The 13,177-nt window shown below is 40.0% G+C and overlaps 2 long non-coding RNA genes across 4 annotated transcripts; one reads left to right on the top strand and one right to left on the bottom strand.

Moving 5' to 3' along the window:
- The first annotated feature begins 3,948 nt into the window (after positions 1 to 3,948).
- On the top strand, positions 3,949 to 6,028 carry LOC118964832. Of its 2 annotated transcripts, none has more exons than XR_005052006.1 (2): positions 3,949 to 4,616; positions 4,750 to 6,028. It is a non-coding gene; the product is annotated as an uncharacterized LOC118964832 (long non-coding RNA). The 2 variants fall into 2 exon arrangements; XR_005052005.1 differs by having other exon boundaries at positions 4,704 to 6,028.
- Positions 6,029 to 9,705: 3,677 nt separating this feature from the next.
- Positions 9,706 to 11,785, bottom strand: LOC118964831. 2 transcript variants are annotated; one of them, XR_005052003.1, is made up of 2 exons: positions 11,118 to 11,785; positions 9,706 to 11,030 (listed from the first exon to the last, which is right to left on the bottom strand). It is a non-coding gene; the product is annotated as an uncharacterized LOC118964831 (long non-coding RNA). The 2 variants fall into 2 exon arrangements; XR_005052004.1 differs by having other exon boundaries at positions 9,706 to 10,984.
- Positions 11,786 to 13,177: the final 1,392 nt, after the last annotated feature.

Here is a 13,177-nt window from a genome sequence, read left to right as displayed (position 1 = left end):
CGGCGTTGAAACAGGTTAGGTCGTTTTCAAACACCCGGAGTTGAAACAGGTTAGGTCGTTTCAAACACCCGGAGTTGAAACAGGTTAGGTTGTTTCAAACACCCGGAGTTGAAACAGGTTAGGTCGTTTCGGCGACAGGTGTTTATGTTTTTGGACTCACCGGAGCAGACTTTGGAGTTATCGTTTAAGTCAAGTATGACAATAGACTGTATATGGCTTATGCTAGTACGGGTAGTCAACTGTGTTTTGAGTGTGGTGATGTTGGCCATAAGCGACATGCTTGCCCGAAAAGGGAGAAGGCAGAGGGAGGGGCGCAGGTGGTCCTCGTAAGGACTGGGCCCACTGATGTAGGGAGAGATGGGCCGACAGCGGTAGAACAGCCACAAGCACCTGTTGCTGAGGAACAAGTTGTCCGTGTTGAGGGCACGGAGTTGCAACTTGTACCAGATGAGAATGTTATGCAGCAGAAAAATATTGTTGTAGAAGGTAAGGATGGATCTGAACAGCCATTTCCTCAGACTGGTGAGGAGGTGCCCAGTACGAGTGCTGGGGTACAGGAGGGGGTTCATGTGGAGCTAATCTCCCAGGTAGTGTAGGAGATGCCTGGTACGAGTGATGGGGTTCAGGTGGGGCTAGTCTCCCAGGTAGTGGAGGAGAAGCCTGGTACAGGTGATGGGGTTCAGGTGGGGCTAGTCTCCCAGGTAGTGGAGGAGATGCCTGGTACGAGTGATGGGGTTCAGGAGGGGGTTCATGTGGAGCTAATCTCCCAGGTAGTGTAGGAGATGCCTGGTACGAGTGATGGGGTTCAGGTGGGGCTAGTCTCCCAGGTAGTGAAGAAGATGCCTGGTACGAGTGATGGGGTGCAAGTGGGGGGTGTTGAGAGGGATGTGGTAGAAGGGATTCAGGGGTCTGTGGCCTCAGTTGAGGAGGATCAGGAGAAGGATATGGATATCTTCCACAAGGACTATGCAACAGCCCAGCTACATTCATGAGGATGATGTTGAGCATTTTCTGGGATCAAAATTATTCTAGCCTTCTATACTACCTGGACGATGTGCTGATTTTTGCCCCGACTGAAAAACTTGGATTGCAACACTTGGAGTCAGTTTATGAGCGTCTCAAGGCCCATCATCTGAAATTGTCTCCAATGAAATGCCATTTCATGAAGAGGTCAGTGCGGTACTTGGAGCATGTCATCAGTGAAGGAGGTGTGGCCACAGACCCAGAAAAAGTGAAGGCTGTTGCAGGGATGACAGAGAAGGCTCTCATGGAGGATAAAACGGACTTGCCCTCCCAGGGCAAGATTATGAGAGAGAATAAAGTAGACGGCACGCGTCAAAATGATTGATTGATGACCTTACGTCATTTTGACCTTTGCGTGTCCGAATATGTGCCCCCTCCCCGTCCCCCTGTTCCCGTGGTCACGTGTTATTTTGTGTTATTTCAGATCTCTATGTCATCCTTTGAAGTAGTCCAGTTGATGGATGTCTAGGGGCCTGGTTGAACTGTGGTTGTTGTGTTTGAACTTTTGGACCGGGTATGACCCCCCCAGTTTTATTGCCCTTATGTTTGTTATCTATGGAGCAGGAATGTGTGTCTGTATGTGTGTGTGTGTGTGTTAGAAACAAGGTCCCTTGGCATTGTGTCCATTTCAGGCTTTAAACAACAATTAAACAGCCATCTAAATAATGTTTCTCAGCCTAGTTTCCTATTTAGTTCTCTTTATATGTACAGGCACAGAGCTTCAAGATGGCTCCAGCCTAAGGATTTTCAGTGCATGTACACCTGGGGAGATTAGAACCCCAAAGAAAAGATCCTAAAGGTAATTTCAGGTTTATCATGACAGCCACTTTATGAAAGGCCTTTACTTATGGCTAAACAGCTTCTGCACAGCTTATTAATTAAGGCTGTGGGATGAAATGAGGTGTTTCTAGGAGGGCTTAAACAAATCTACAGTGAAACAAACATGTACACTTTACACACATATTTATTGACTTTTAAAAATACCACAGTAACATGACAGAATTTGTGCAAATGCAACGAAATCTGCTAGGGGATATTAAAGGTACAACAGTAGTATTCTGTAATAAGCAATACGTGTTAAACATGTGGCACAGGCAATCATGACAGCCTCTTTATGAAAGGCCTTTAATTAGGTGTTTCTAGGAGGGCTTAAACAAATCTACAGTGAAACAAACATGTACACTTTACACACATATTTATTGACTTTTAAAAAGACCACAGTAACATGACCGAATTTGTGCAAATGCGACGAAATCTGCTAGTGGATATTAAATGTACAACAGTAGTATTAGGTAACAAGCAATACGTGTGGCACAGGCAATCATGACAGACTCTTTATGAAAGGCCTTTAACTATGGCTAAACAGTTTTCTACACATCTTATTCATTAATGATGTGGGCATACCCAGGATTTACAGGCAGGAACGGTTGATCTACACATGGAGGGAAAACTTACGGAGTTTTGATGGAGCGGACAAGCGTCTTTGAGTTGATGAATTTGAAATGGATAATGGTCGTGGCTAACCGGACCATCTATCTGTAAGAAATAGTAAACATTTTGGAATTATAACATGTGTTAAAATGTATGTACTAAATATTATGAATTAAATCACTGGTTTTAAAAATGTATCTCACGATTTAACGATAGGGGAAGAGGTAATTTCATATTTCGGCCAACACATCAAGAGCTAACAGGGGTGAGTGGGGATTCATAGTACAACAGGAGGCTTCGGTAACCTGCAATACGGGTTAAATATGTTTTACATACATCCACGACTGAATGGTTTCACAAACTACATTTAAAGGTTTTGTCAGAAAGCTGTAACAGGCCTCATTCACCAGTCTAGAGATGAACCTAGAGACACCAAAAACATCGCCGCTTAGAGCAGCTTGGAGATTATTACCCATGTAAGGGGGGAGCAAAAGAGTGGATTTAACCAACTCTGTACAAACCCCGACACGTGGTATGATAACTCTGACGCGTACGTCTAATGATTATTGTAGATGTTTACAACTGAGGGAGTTGACAGTAGGTCAATGAGATGTATAAAGGCAAATTGACATAACGGACCTCAAAGACCAACAGCCTACTTTATAATATAGAATGCAGGGGTGTGTACTGAACATGTAACCATTATAAAACAAAACATGTCTCGAAACACCTCCTAGTTAGGGACAGAACGCGGAGCATATACTTTAACACTATGTTACCACAGCTTTAGCGCAAACCCACAGCCCCGAATATTTAGCTGCCAGGACAGATTAAAAAAGAGATGTGAATAAGTGAATCCCTCCTAATAGATATTTCTGAAGGCTACTGGACATAGGTGATTGGGAAGCGACTGTTAGACGTAGATTCTCAGAAGCAATTTATAGTATTTCCTACAATGGTATGTTATAAAGTTTGTAATAATGTACAACTGTAGGCCTCCAATGTTTTTACATAAAAACACTAATGATGCATGTTTAAATAATAGTACAATTTGTTAATTAATTCTAACATGTCTTTAAAAAGTTAGTACTATATATTTTGGTATTAAATCAATGGTTTTAAAAAAGTATCTCACCCTTTAACGAAGGGAAAATGTCCTTTCCAGCCATCAACCCGGTCTGTCACGAAGAAAAAAGACACAGAAAATCCGGGTGCATGCGTGAGTGTGCAGGCCTCCAATGTTTTTACATAAAACACGCGTGATGCATGTTTAAATATTATTCAAATGTTGTTACTTAATTCAAACATGTCTTAAAGGTTGTACGAAATATTTTGGAATTCAATAAAAGGAGTTTTAAAAACGGTATCTCACCCGTAACTATGTGAAACGGTATTTCAAATCTTCAGCCAACTCTGTCGCGAAGAAAAAGACATTGAAAATCAGGGTGCGTGCATGAGTGTGCGTGTGACGGAGCAGCAGGAGTGTGTGTGTGCGTTTCAAAAAACAAAGGGTTTGTTTGTGTGGGTTCAACATGGGGTCCCATCTGTAGAGAATCGTTTGAAATTCAAAGTTTGAACTATCCAGCATATGACATGTCAAGGTATCGGCCGACCGCCCGGGGTTAAACCTGGATATCTAATCAACGCCCCCCAGGACCCCCCCAAACAAAACGCATGACAGAACGGCTCTTTGAATTCACAGCCTTTTGGTCTAAAGCAAACATACAGTTAGTTGGTTGCATACAGGCTATCTCTCGAAACTCATTCCGTACTTTAACAAGTTAGGGACAGAACGTCTATTTTTAACACGTTTAGCACGGCTTTAGCGCAAACCCAAAGGCCCGAATATTTAACTGCCAGGACAGATAGCATAGTCTGTAAAGCCCTCCTAATGGATATTTCTGAAGGCTACTGGACATAAGTGATTGGGAAGCGACTGTTAGACGTAGATTCTCAGAAGCAAACGGCGCCCTGTCCTTTACGTAGCCCTTCACGATCACACATTTTTAGGCGTAAGTCCAAATAATCACATACCCAAGAATATTTATATATTAAAAAAAGAAAAATGTGCACTCTGAACGACGTCGTAAGACAACAGGCAGCAGTCCCAGGACAGATAACAGAGTATGTGAAGCCCTCCTAATGGATATTTCGGGAGCTGAGTAAGTGAAAATGTATTTTAAGTTTTGTTTGAATATTATCGGGATATTATTGTAATATTAAACACGCGTTATTTGTGTTTTAAACAGGGGGGACAACGATTTTTTATTTTTTTTATTTTGTATTTTATTTTAGGTATGATGGACATCGGACACATAGGGTGACTTGGATGCATTAGGGACTCTGAACGATATCGGAGGAACCGATGAAACAGACAGTATTCGGTCTTTTTGTATGAACGTTTTTCCAAACACTCCAAGAACAGAGAATTTAAACGTCCCGACAACAACCCAGGGAACCACCACCCCCACACAACATAGTCCAGACCCCAACAACAAAAGCACAACGGTGGCCCAAGTGCATTGCGCAGAATCACCAGAGGTATTAATTCTAGGCATTTACATGTATGTTTTTAAAAATGAAGACTATTTATACAATGAAACAATGTTTTTTTATTCACACTGTTTGTAAACAATAACTTTTGCCCTCTTAGGGTCTACTTGACCTGCTTATTGATTAGAAAGTATGATTAGAAACCAAGGCTGTGGAATATATTCGCTCTCACAGGCTATGAAAAAGACAAAAGCTAGGACATTGACTCCGGAGTGTTGAACTTATGCCCACTCTACAACAACCCAGGTTGTTATATGACCCCTGAGGATCATCTACGAACGTTGGAACATCTACAACTATTGAAGATGCAAAAAGGGGTTTTCAGAAACACATTTGGTTTACAGATATGTATTATTATAAAAATAATATAACATTATTATCATAATCTAAAACACTTTAAAGGATCTCTAATTCAAACATGCAAGGATATATATATATATATGATACGATTAACCACTTTAAAACTGTTGCTGCAATATCACTTCTCAATGTGTGTACATTTCAAGCTTTCAACAACAATAAACAAACCAGCTCAATAATGTTTCTCAGACTTACAAACTGTTGAGTTTTCCTAGTTAGTAAAGAAACAACCACTAAGCCAAAACCCCAAAAGTTGTAATATAATCTGTATACAAGTCATTCTATACAGAAAACAGGTACATTTTGATTGATCAAGAATTCCCAATAGGTTTGTGTCACGCCCTGACCATAGTTTGCTATGTATGTTTATAGGTTTTGTTTGGTATGGGTGTGATATGAGTGGGCATTCTATGCTGTATGTCTAGTTTGTCTTTTTCCAGTGTTTGGCCGGATATTGTTTTCAATCAGAGGCCTGTGTTAGTCGTTGTCTCTGATCGGGAACCATATTTAGGTAGCCTGTGTTGTCATTGTTGGGTGATTGTCTATGTTAGGTGCTTGTGTCAGCACATTGGGTATATAGCGTCACGGTCGTTGTTCATTTATTGGCTTGTTCAGTTTACTTTGTGTTTTCGTCATCCATTAAAACGATGCATTCACACCACGCAGCGCTTTGGTCCGCTTCTTATTACCCATGACGCTCGTGACAGCTTGATCTGATCCACAACCCTATTACGACAGCATATAATGCACAGTCATATGCAAAAACCATAAAACTCTGACAAGAAAACAATGAAAACCTTAACACGACTACCCGCAATGCCATTATTTTAGTTAACAGCCACCCAGGGTTGAGTTTGGTACTTTTTCTTTGTACAAGCACCATGCCTCCAAGGGCTGACAACCGTATTCACAATGAGAAATATAGTCTAATAAAACAAATGTCTGCATAATGAAAGACATGAAAACTGTAGCCAACAATGTATTTCCATCTGTTTTAAACGTGGATATTGTCAGTAAGGTCACGGAGACTAACAACAGACAATAGTTATTGTGGGAGGTTTAGGGTTAAAATATATGGGAACGATCAGGAATGTTAGAGATTTGGTCACTGGGGCGATTTTGAAAGAAGGAGATTAGAACCACAAAGTAATAGGGGGGTAAGAGATCCTAAAGGTAATTTCATATTTCGGTCAAAACATCAAGACATACATCCACGACTGAATGGTTTCACAAACACCCTTTAAAGGTTTTGTAAGAAAGTTGTAACAGGCCTCATTCACCAGTCTAGAGCTGAACATAAAGACACCAAAAACATCAGCGTTTAGAGCAGCTTGGAGATTATTACCCATGTAAGGGGGGCGCAAAGAGCTGATTTACCTCTACGGTCAAATGCATCTATAGTTTTTAATGAAGTGGTCGCTGCATTCATTTAGATGCTTTCAACATACTCTAGAACCAGTAAGAACATAGACTGAATGATAGGCTTTGTGCTATTGAGTAAGAGGCCTGAACCATTTCTAAGTAAGAAGCCACACTTTTTATATTCAGCTTCTGAATTAACTAAATCATAAATATGTTTTTAAGGCAGCTTAAAGTATATACTAGTACAACATACTAGGTACAGTGCCATGCGAAAGTATTCGGCCCGTTGAACTTTGCGACCTTTTGCCACATTTCAGGCTTCAAACATAAAGATATAAAACTGTATTTTTTTTTTTTTTTGTGAAGAATCAACAACAAGTGGGACACAATCATGAAGTGGAACGACATTTATTGGATATTTCAAACTTTTTTAACAAATCAAAAACTGAAAAATTGGGCGTGCAAAATTATTCAGCCCCTTTACTTTCAGTGCAGCAAACTCTCTCCAGAAGTTCAGTGAGGATCTCTGAATGATCCAATGTTGACCTAAATGACTAATGATGATAAATACAATCCACATGTGTGTAATCAAGTCTCTGTATAAAGGCACCTGCACTGTGATAGTCTCAGAGGTCCGTTAAAAGCGCAGAGAGCATCATGTCGAACAAGGAACACACCAGGCAGGTCCGAGATACTGTTGTGAAGAAGTTTAAAGCCGGATTTGGATACAAAAAGATTTCCCAAGCTTTAAACATCCCAAGGAGCACTGTGCAAGCGATAATATTGAAATGGAAGGAGTATCAGACCACTGCAAATCTACCAAGACCTGGCCGTCCCTCTAAACTTTCAGCTCATACAAGGAGAAGACTGATCAGAGATGCAGCCAAGAGGCCCATGATCACTCTGGATGAACTGCAGAGATCTACAGCTGAGGTGGGAGACTCTGTCCATAGGACAACAATCAGTCGTATATTGCACAAATCTGGCCTTTATGGAAGAGTGGCAAGAAGAAAGCCATTTCTTAAAGATATCCATAAAAAGTGTCATTTAAAGTTTGCCACAAGCCACCTGGGAGACACACCAAACATGTGGAAGAAGGTGCTCTGGTCAGATGAAACCAAAAGTGAACTTTTTGGCAACAATGCAAAAGGTTATGTTTGGCGTAAAAGCAACACAGCTGAACACACCATCCCCACTGTCAAACATGGTGGCTTGTGGCAAACTTTAAATGACACTTTTTATGGATATCTTTAAGAAATGGCTTTCTTCTTGCCACTCTTCCATAAAGGCCAGATTTGTGCAATATACGACTGATTGTTGTCCTATGGACAGAGTCTCCCACCTCAGCTGTAGATCTCTGCAGTTCATCCAGAGTGATCATGGGCCTCTTGGCTGCATCTCTGATCAGTCTTCTCCTTGTATGAGCTGAAAGTTTAGAGGGACGGCCAGGTCTTGGTAGATTTGCAGTGGTCTGATACTCCTTCCATTTCAATATTATCGCTTGCACAGTGCTCCTTGGGATGTTTAAAGCTTGGGAAATCTTTTTGTATCCAAATCCGGCTTTAAACTTCTTCACAACAGTATCTCGGACCTGCCTGGTGTGTTCCTTGTTCGACATGATGCTCTCTGCGCTTTTAACGGACCTCTGAGACTATCACAGTGCAGGTGCCTTTATACAGAGACTTGATTACACACATGTGGATTGTATTTATCATCATTAGTCATTTAGGTCAACATTGGATCATTCAGAGATCCTCACTGAACTTCTGGAGAGAGTTTGCTGCACTGAAAGTAAAGGGGCTGAATAATTTTGCACGCCCAATTTTTCAGTTTTTGATTTGTTAAAAAAGTTTGAAATATCCAATAAATGTCGTTCCACTTCATGATTGTGTCCCACTTGTTGTTGATTCTTCACAAAAAAAAAAAAAAATACAGTTTTATATCTTTATGTTTGAAGCCTGAAATGTGGCAAAAGGTCGCAAAGTTCAACGGGCCGAATACTTTCGCATGGCACTGTACCTAGTATGTTGTACTAGTATATACTTTAAGCTGCCTTAAAAACATATTTATGATTTAGTTAATTCAGAAGCTGAATATAAAAAGTGTGGCTTCTTACTTAGAAATGGTTCAGGCCTCTTACTCAATAGCACAAAGCCTATCATTCAGTCTATGTTCTTACTGGTTCTAGAGTATGTTGAAAGCATCTAAATGAATGCAGCGACCACTTCATTAAAAACTATAGATGCATTTGACCGTAGAGGTAAATCAGCTCTTTGCGCCCCCCTTACATGGGTAATAATCTCCAAGCTGCTCTAAACGCTGATGTTTTTGGTGTCTTTATGTTCAGCTCTAGACTGGTGAATGAGGCCTGTTACAACTTTCTTACAAAACCTTTAAAGGGTGTTTGTGAAACCATTCAGTCGTGGATGTATGTCTTGATGTTTTGACCGAAATATGAAATTACCTTTAGGATCTCTTACCCCCCTATTACTTTGTGGTTCTAATCTCCTTCTTTCAAAATCGCCCCAGTGACCAAATCTCTAACATTCCTGATCGTTCCCATATATTTTAACCCTAAACCTCCCACAATAACTATTGTCTGTTGTTAGTCTCCGTGACCTTACTGACAATATCCACGTTTAAAACAGATGGAAATACATTGTTGGCTACAGTTTTCATGTCTTTCATTATGCAGACATTTGTTTTATTAGACTATATTTCTCATTGTGAATACGGTTGTCAGCCCTTGGAGGCATGGTGCTTGTACAAAGAAAAAGTACCAAACTCAACCCTGGGTGGCTGTTAACTAAAATAATGGCATTGCGGGTAGTCGTGTTAAGGTTTTCATTGTTTTCTTGTCAGAGTTTTATGGTTTTTGCATATGACTGTGCATTATATGCTGTCGTAATAGGGTTGTGGATCAGATCAAGCTGTCACGAGCGTCATGGGTAATAAGAAGCGGACCAAAGCGCTGCGTGGTGTGAATGCATCGTTTTAATGGATGACGAAAACACAAAGTAAACTGAACAAGCCAATAAATGAACAACGACCGTGACGCTATATACCCAATGTGCTGACACAAGCACCTAACATAGACAATCACCCAACAATGACAACACAGGCTACCTAAATATGGTTCCCGATCAGAGACAACGACTAACACAGGCCTCTGATTGAAAACAATATCCGGCCAAACACTGGAAAAAGACAAACTAGACATACAGCATAGAATGCCCACTCATATCACACCCATACCAAACAAAACCTATAAACATACATAGCAAACTATGGTCAGGGCGTGACACAAACCTATTGGGAATTCTTGATCAATCAAAATGTACCTGTTTTCTGTATAGAATGACTTGTATACAGATTATATTACAACTTTTGGGGTTTTGGCTTAGTGGTTGTTTCTTTACTAACTAGGAAAACTCAACAGTTTGTAAGTCTGAGAAACATTATTGAGCTGGTTTGTTTATTGTTGTTGAAAGCTTGAAATGTACACACATTGAGAAGTGATATTGCAGCAACAGTTTTAAAGTGGTTAATCGTATCATATATATATATATATCCTTGCATGTTTGAATTAGAGATCCTTTAAAGTGTTTTAGATTATGATAATAATGTTATATTATTTTTATAATAATACATATCTGTAAACCAAATGTGTTTCTGAAAACCCCTTTTTGCATCTTCAATAGTTGTAGATGTTCCAACGTTCGTAGATGATCCTCAGGGGTCATATAACAACCTGGGTTGTTGTAGAGTGGGCATAAGTTCAACACTCCGGAGTCAATGTCCTAGCTTTTGTCTTTTTCATAGCCTGTGAGAGCGAATATATTCCACAGCCTTGGTTTCTAATCATACTTTCTAATCAATAAGCAGGTCAAGTAGACCCTAAGAGGGCAAAAGTTATTGTTTACAAACAGTGTGAATAAAAAAACATTGTTTCATTGTATAAATAGTCTTCATTTTTAAAAACATACATGTAAATGCCTAGAATTAATACCTCTGGTGATTCTGCGCAATGCACTTGGGCCACCGTTGTGCTTTTGTTGTTGGGGTCTGGACTATGTTGTGTGGGGGTGGTGGTTCCCTGGGTTGTTGTCGGGACGTTTAAATTCTCTGTTCTTGGAGTGTTTGGAAAAACGTTCATACAAAAAGACCGAATACTGTCTGTTTCATCGGTTCCTCCGATATCGTTCAGAGTCCCTAATGCATCCAAGTCACCCTATGTGTCCGATGTCCATCATACCTAAAATAAAATACAAAATAAAAAAAATAAAAAATCGTTGTCCCCCCTGTTTAAAACACAAATAACGCGTGTTTAATATTACAATAATATCCCGATAATATTCAAACAAAACTTAAAATACATTTTCACTTACTCAGCTCCCGAAATATCCATTAGGAGGGCTTCACATACTCTGTTATCTGTCCTGGGACTGCTGCCTGTTGTCTTACGACGTCGTTCAGAGTGCACATTTTTCTTTTTTTAATATATAAATATTCTTGGGTATGTGATTATTTGGACTTACGCCTAAAAATGTGTGATCGTGAAGGGCTACGTAAAGGACAGGGCGCCGTTTGCTTCTGAGAATCTACGTCTAACAGTCGCTTCCCAATCACTTATGTCCAGTAGCCTTCAGAAATATCCATTAGGAGGGCTTTACAGACTATGCTATCTGTCCTGGCAGTTAAATATTCGGGCCTTTGGGTTTGCGCTAAAGCCGTGCTAAACGTGTTAAAAATAGACGTTCTGTCCCTAACTTGTTAAAGTACGGAATGAGTTTCGAGAGATAGCCTGTATGCAACCAACTAACTGTATGTTTGCTTTAGACCAAAAGGCTGTGAATTCAAAGAGCCGTTCTGTCATGCGTTTTGTTTGGGGGGGTCCTGGGGGGCGTTGATTAGATATCCAGGTTTAACCCCGGGCGGTCGGCCGATACCTTGACATGTCATATGCTGGATAGTTCAAACTTTGAATTTCAAACGATTCTCTACAGATGGGACCCCATGTTGAACCCACACAAACAAACCCTTTGTTTTTTGAAACGCACACACACACTCCTGCTGCTCCGTCACACGCACACTCATGCACGCACCCTGATTTTCAATGTCTTTTTCTTCGCGACAGAGTTGGCTGAAGATTTGAAATACCGTTTCACATAGTTACGGGTGAGATACCGTTTTTAAAACTCCTTTTATTGAATTCCAAAATATTTCGTACAACCTTTAAGACATGTTTGAATTAAGTAACAACATTTGAATAATATTTAAACATGCATCACGCGTGTTTTATGTAAAAACATTGGAGGCCTGCACACTCACGCATGCACCCGGATTTTCTGTGTCTTTTTTCTTCGTGACAGACCGGGTTGATGGCTGGAAAGGACATTTTCCCTTCGTTAAAGGGTGAGATACTTTTTTAAAACCATTGATTTAATACCAAAATATATAGTACTAACTTTTTAAAGACATGTTAGAATTAATTAACAAATTGTACTATTATTTAAACATGCATCATTAGTGTTTTTATGTAAAAACATTGGAGGCCTACAGTTGTACATTATTACAAACTTTATAACATACCATTGTAGGAAATACTATAAATTGCTTCTGAGAATCTACGTCTAACAGTCGCTTCCCAATCACCTATGTCCAGTAGCCTTCAGAAATATCTATTAGGAGGGATTCACTTATTCACATCTCTTTTTTAATCTGTCCTGGCAGCTAAATATTCGGGGCTGTGGGTTTGCGCTAAAGCTGTGGTAACATAGTGTTAAAGTATATGCTCCGCGTTCTGTCCCTAACTAGGAGGTGTTTCGAGACATGTTTTGTTTTATAATGGTTACATGTTCAGTACACACCCCTGCATTCTATATTATAAAGTAGGCTGTTGGTCTTTGAGGTCCGTTATGTCAATTTGCCTTTATACATCTCATTGACCTACTGTCAACTCCCTCAGTTGTAAACATCTACAATAATCATTAGACGTACGCGTCAGAGTTATCATACCACGTGTCGGGGTTTGTACAGAGTTGGTTAAATCCACTCTTTTGCTCCCCCCTTACATGGGTAATAATCTCCAAGCTGCTCTAAGCGGCGATGTTTTTGGTGTCTCTAGGTTCATCTCTAGACTGGTGAATGAGGCCTGTTACAGCTTTCTGACAAAACCTTTAAATGTAGTTTGTGAAACCATTCAGTCGTGGATGTATGTAAAACATATTTAACCCGTATTGCAGGTTACCGAAGCCTCCTGTTGTACTATGAATCCCCACTCACCCCTGTTAGCTCTTGATGTGTTGGCCGAAATATGAAATTACCTCTTCCCCTATCGTTAAATCGTGAGATACATTTTTAAAACCAGTGATTTAATTCATAATATTTAGTACATACATTTTAACACATGTTATAATTCCAAAATGTTTACTATTTCTTACAGATA

This window comes from Oncorhynchus mykiss, chromosome 6, assembly GCF_013265735.2.
Source record: "Oncorhynchus mykiss isolate Arlee chromosome 6, USDA_OmykA_1.1, whole genome shotgun sequence".
NCBI classification, from domain to species: domain Eukaryota; kingdom Metazoa; phylum Chordata; class Actinopteri; order Salmoniformes; family Salmonidae; genus Oncorhynchus; species Oncorhynchus mykiss.
The sequence above is the reverse complement of the archived record's forward strand: the minus strand, read 5'-3'. Positions and strand labels throughout refer to the sequence as shown.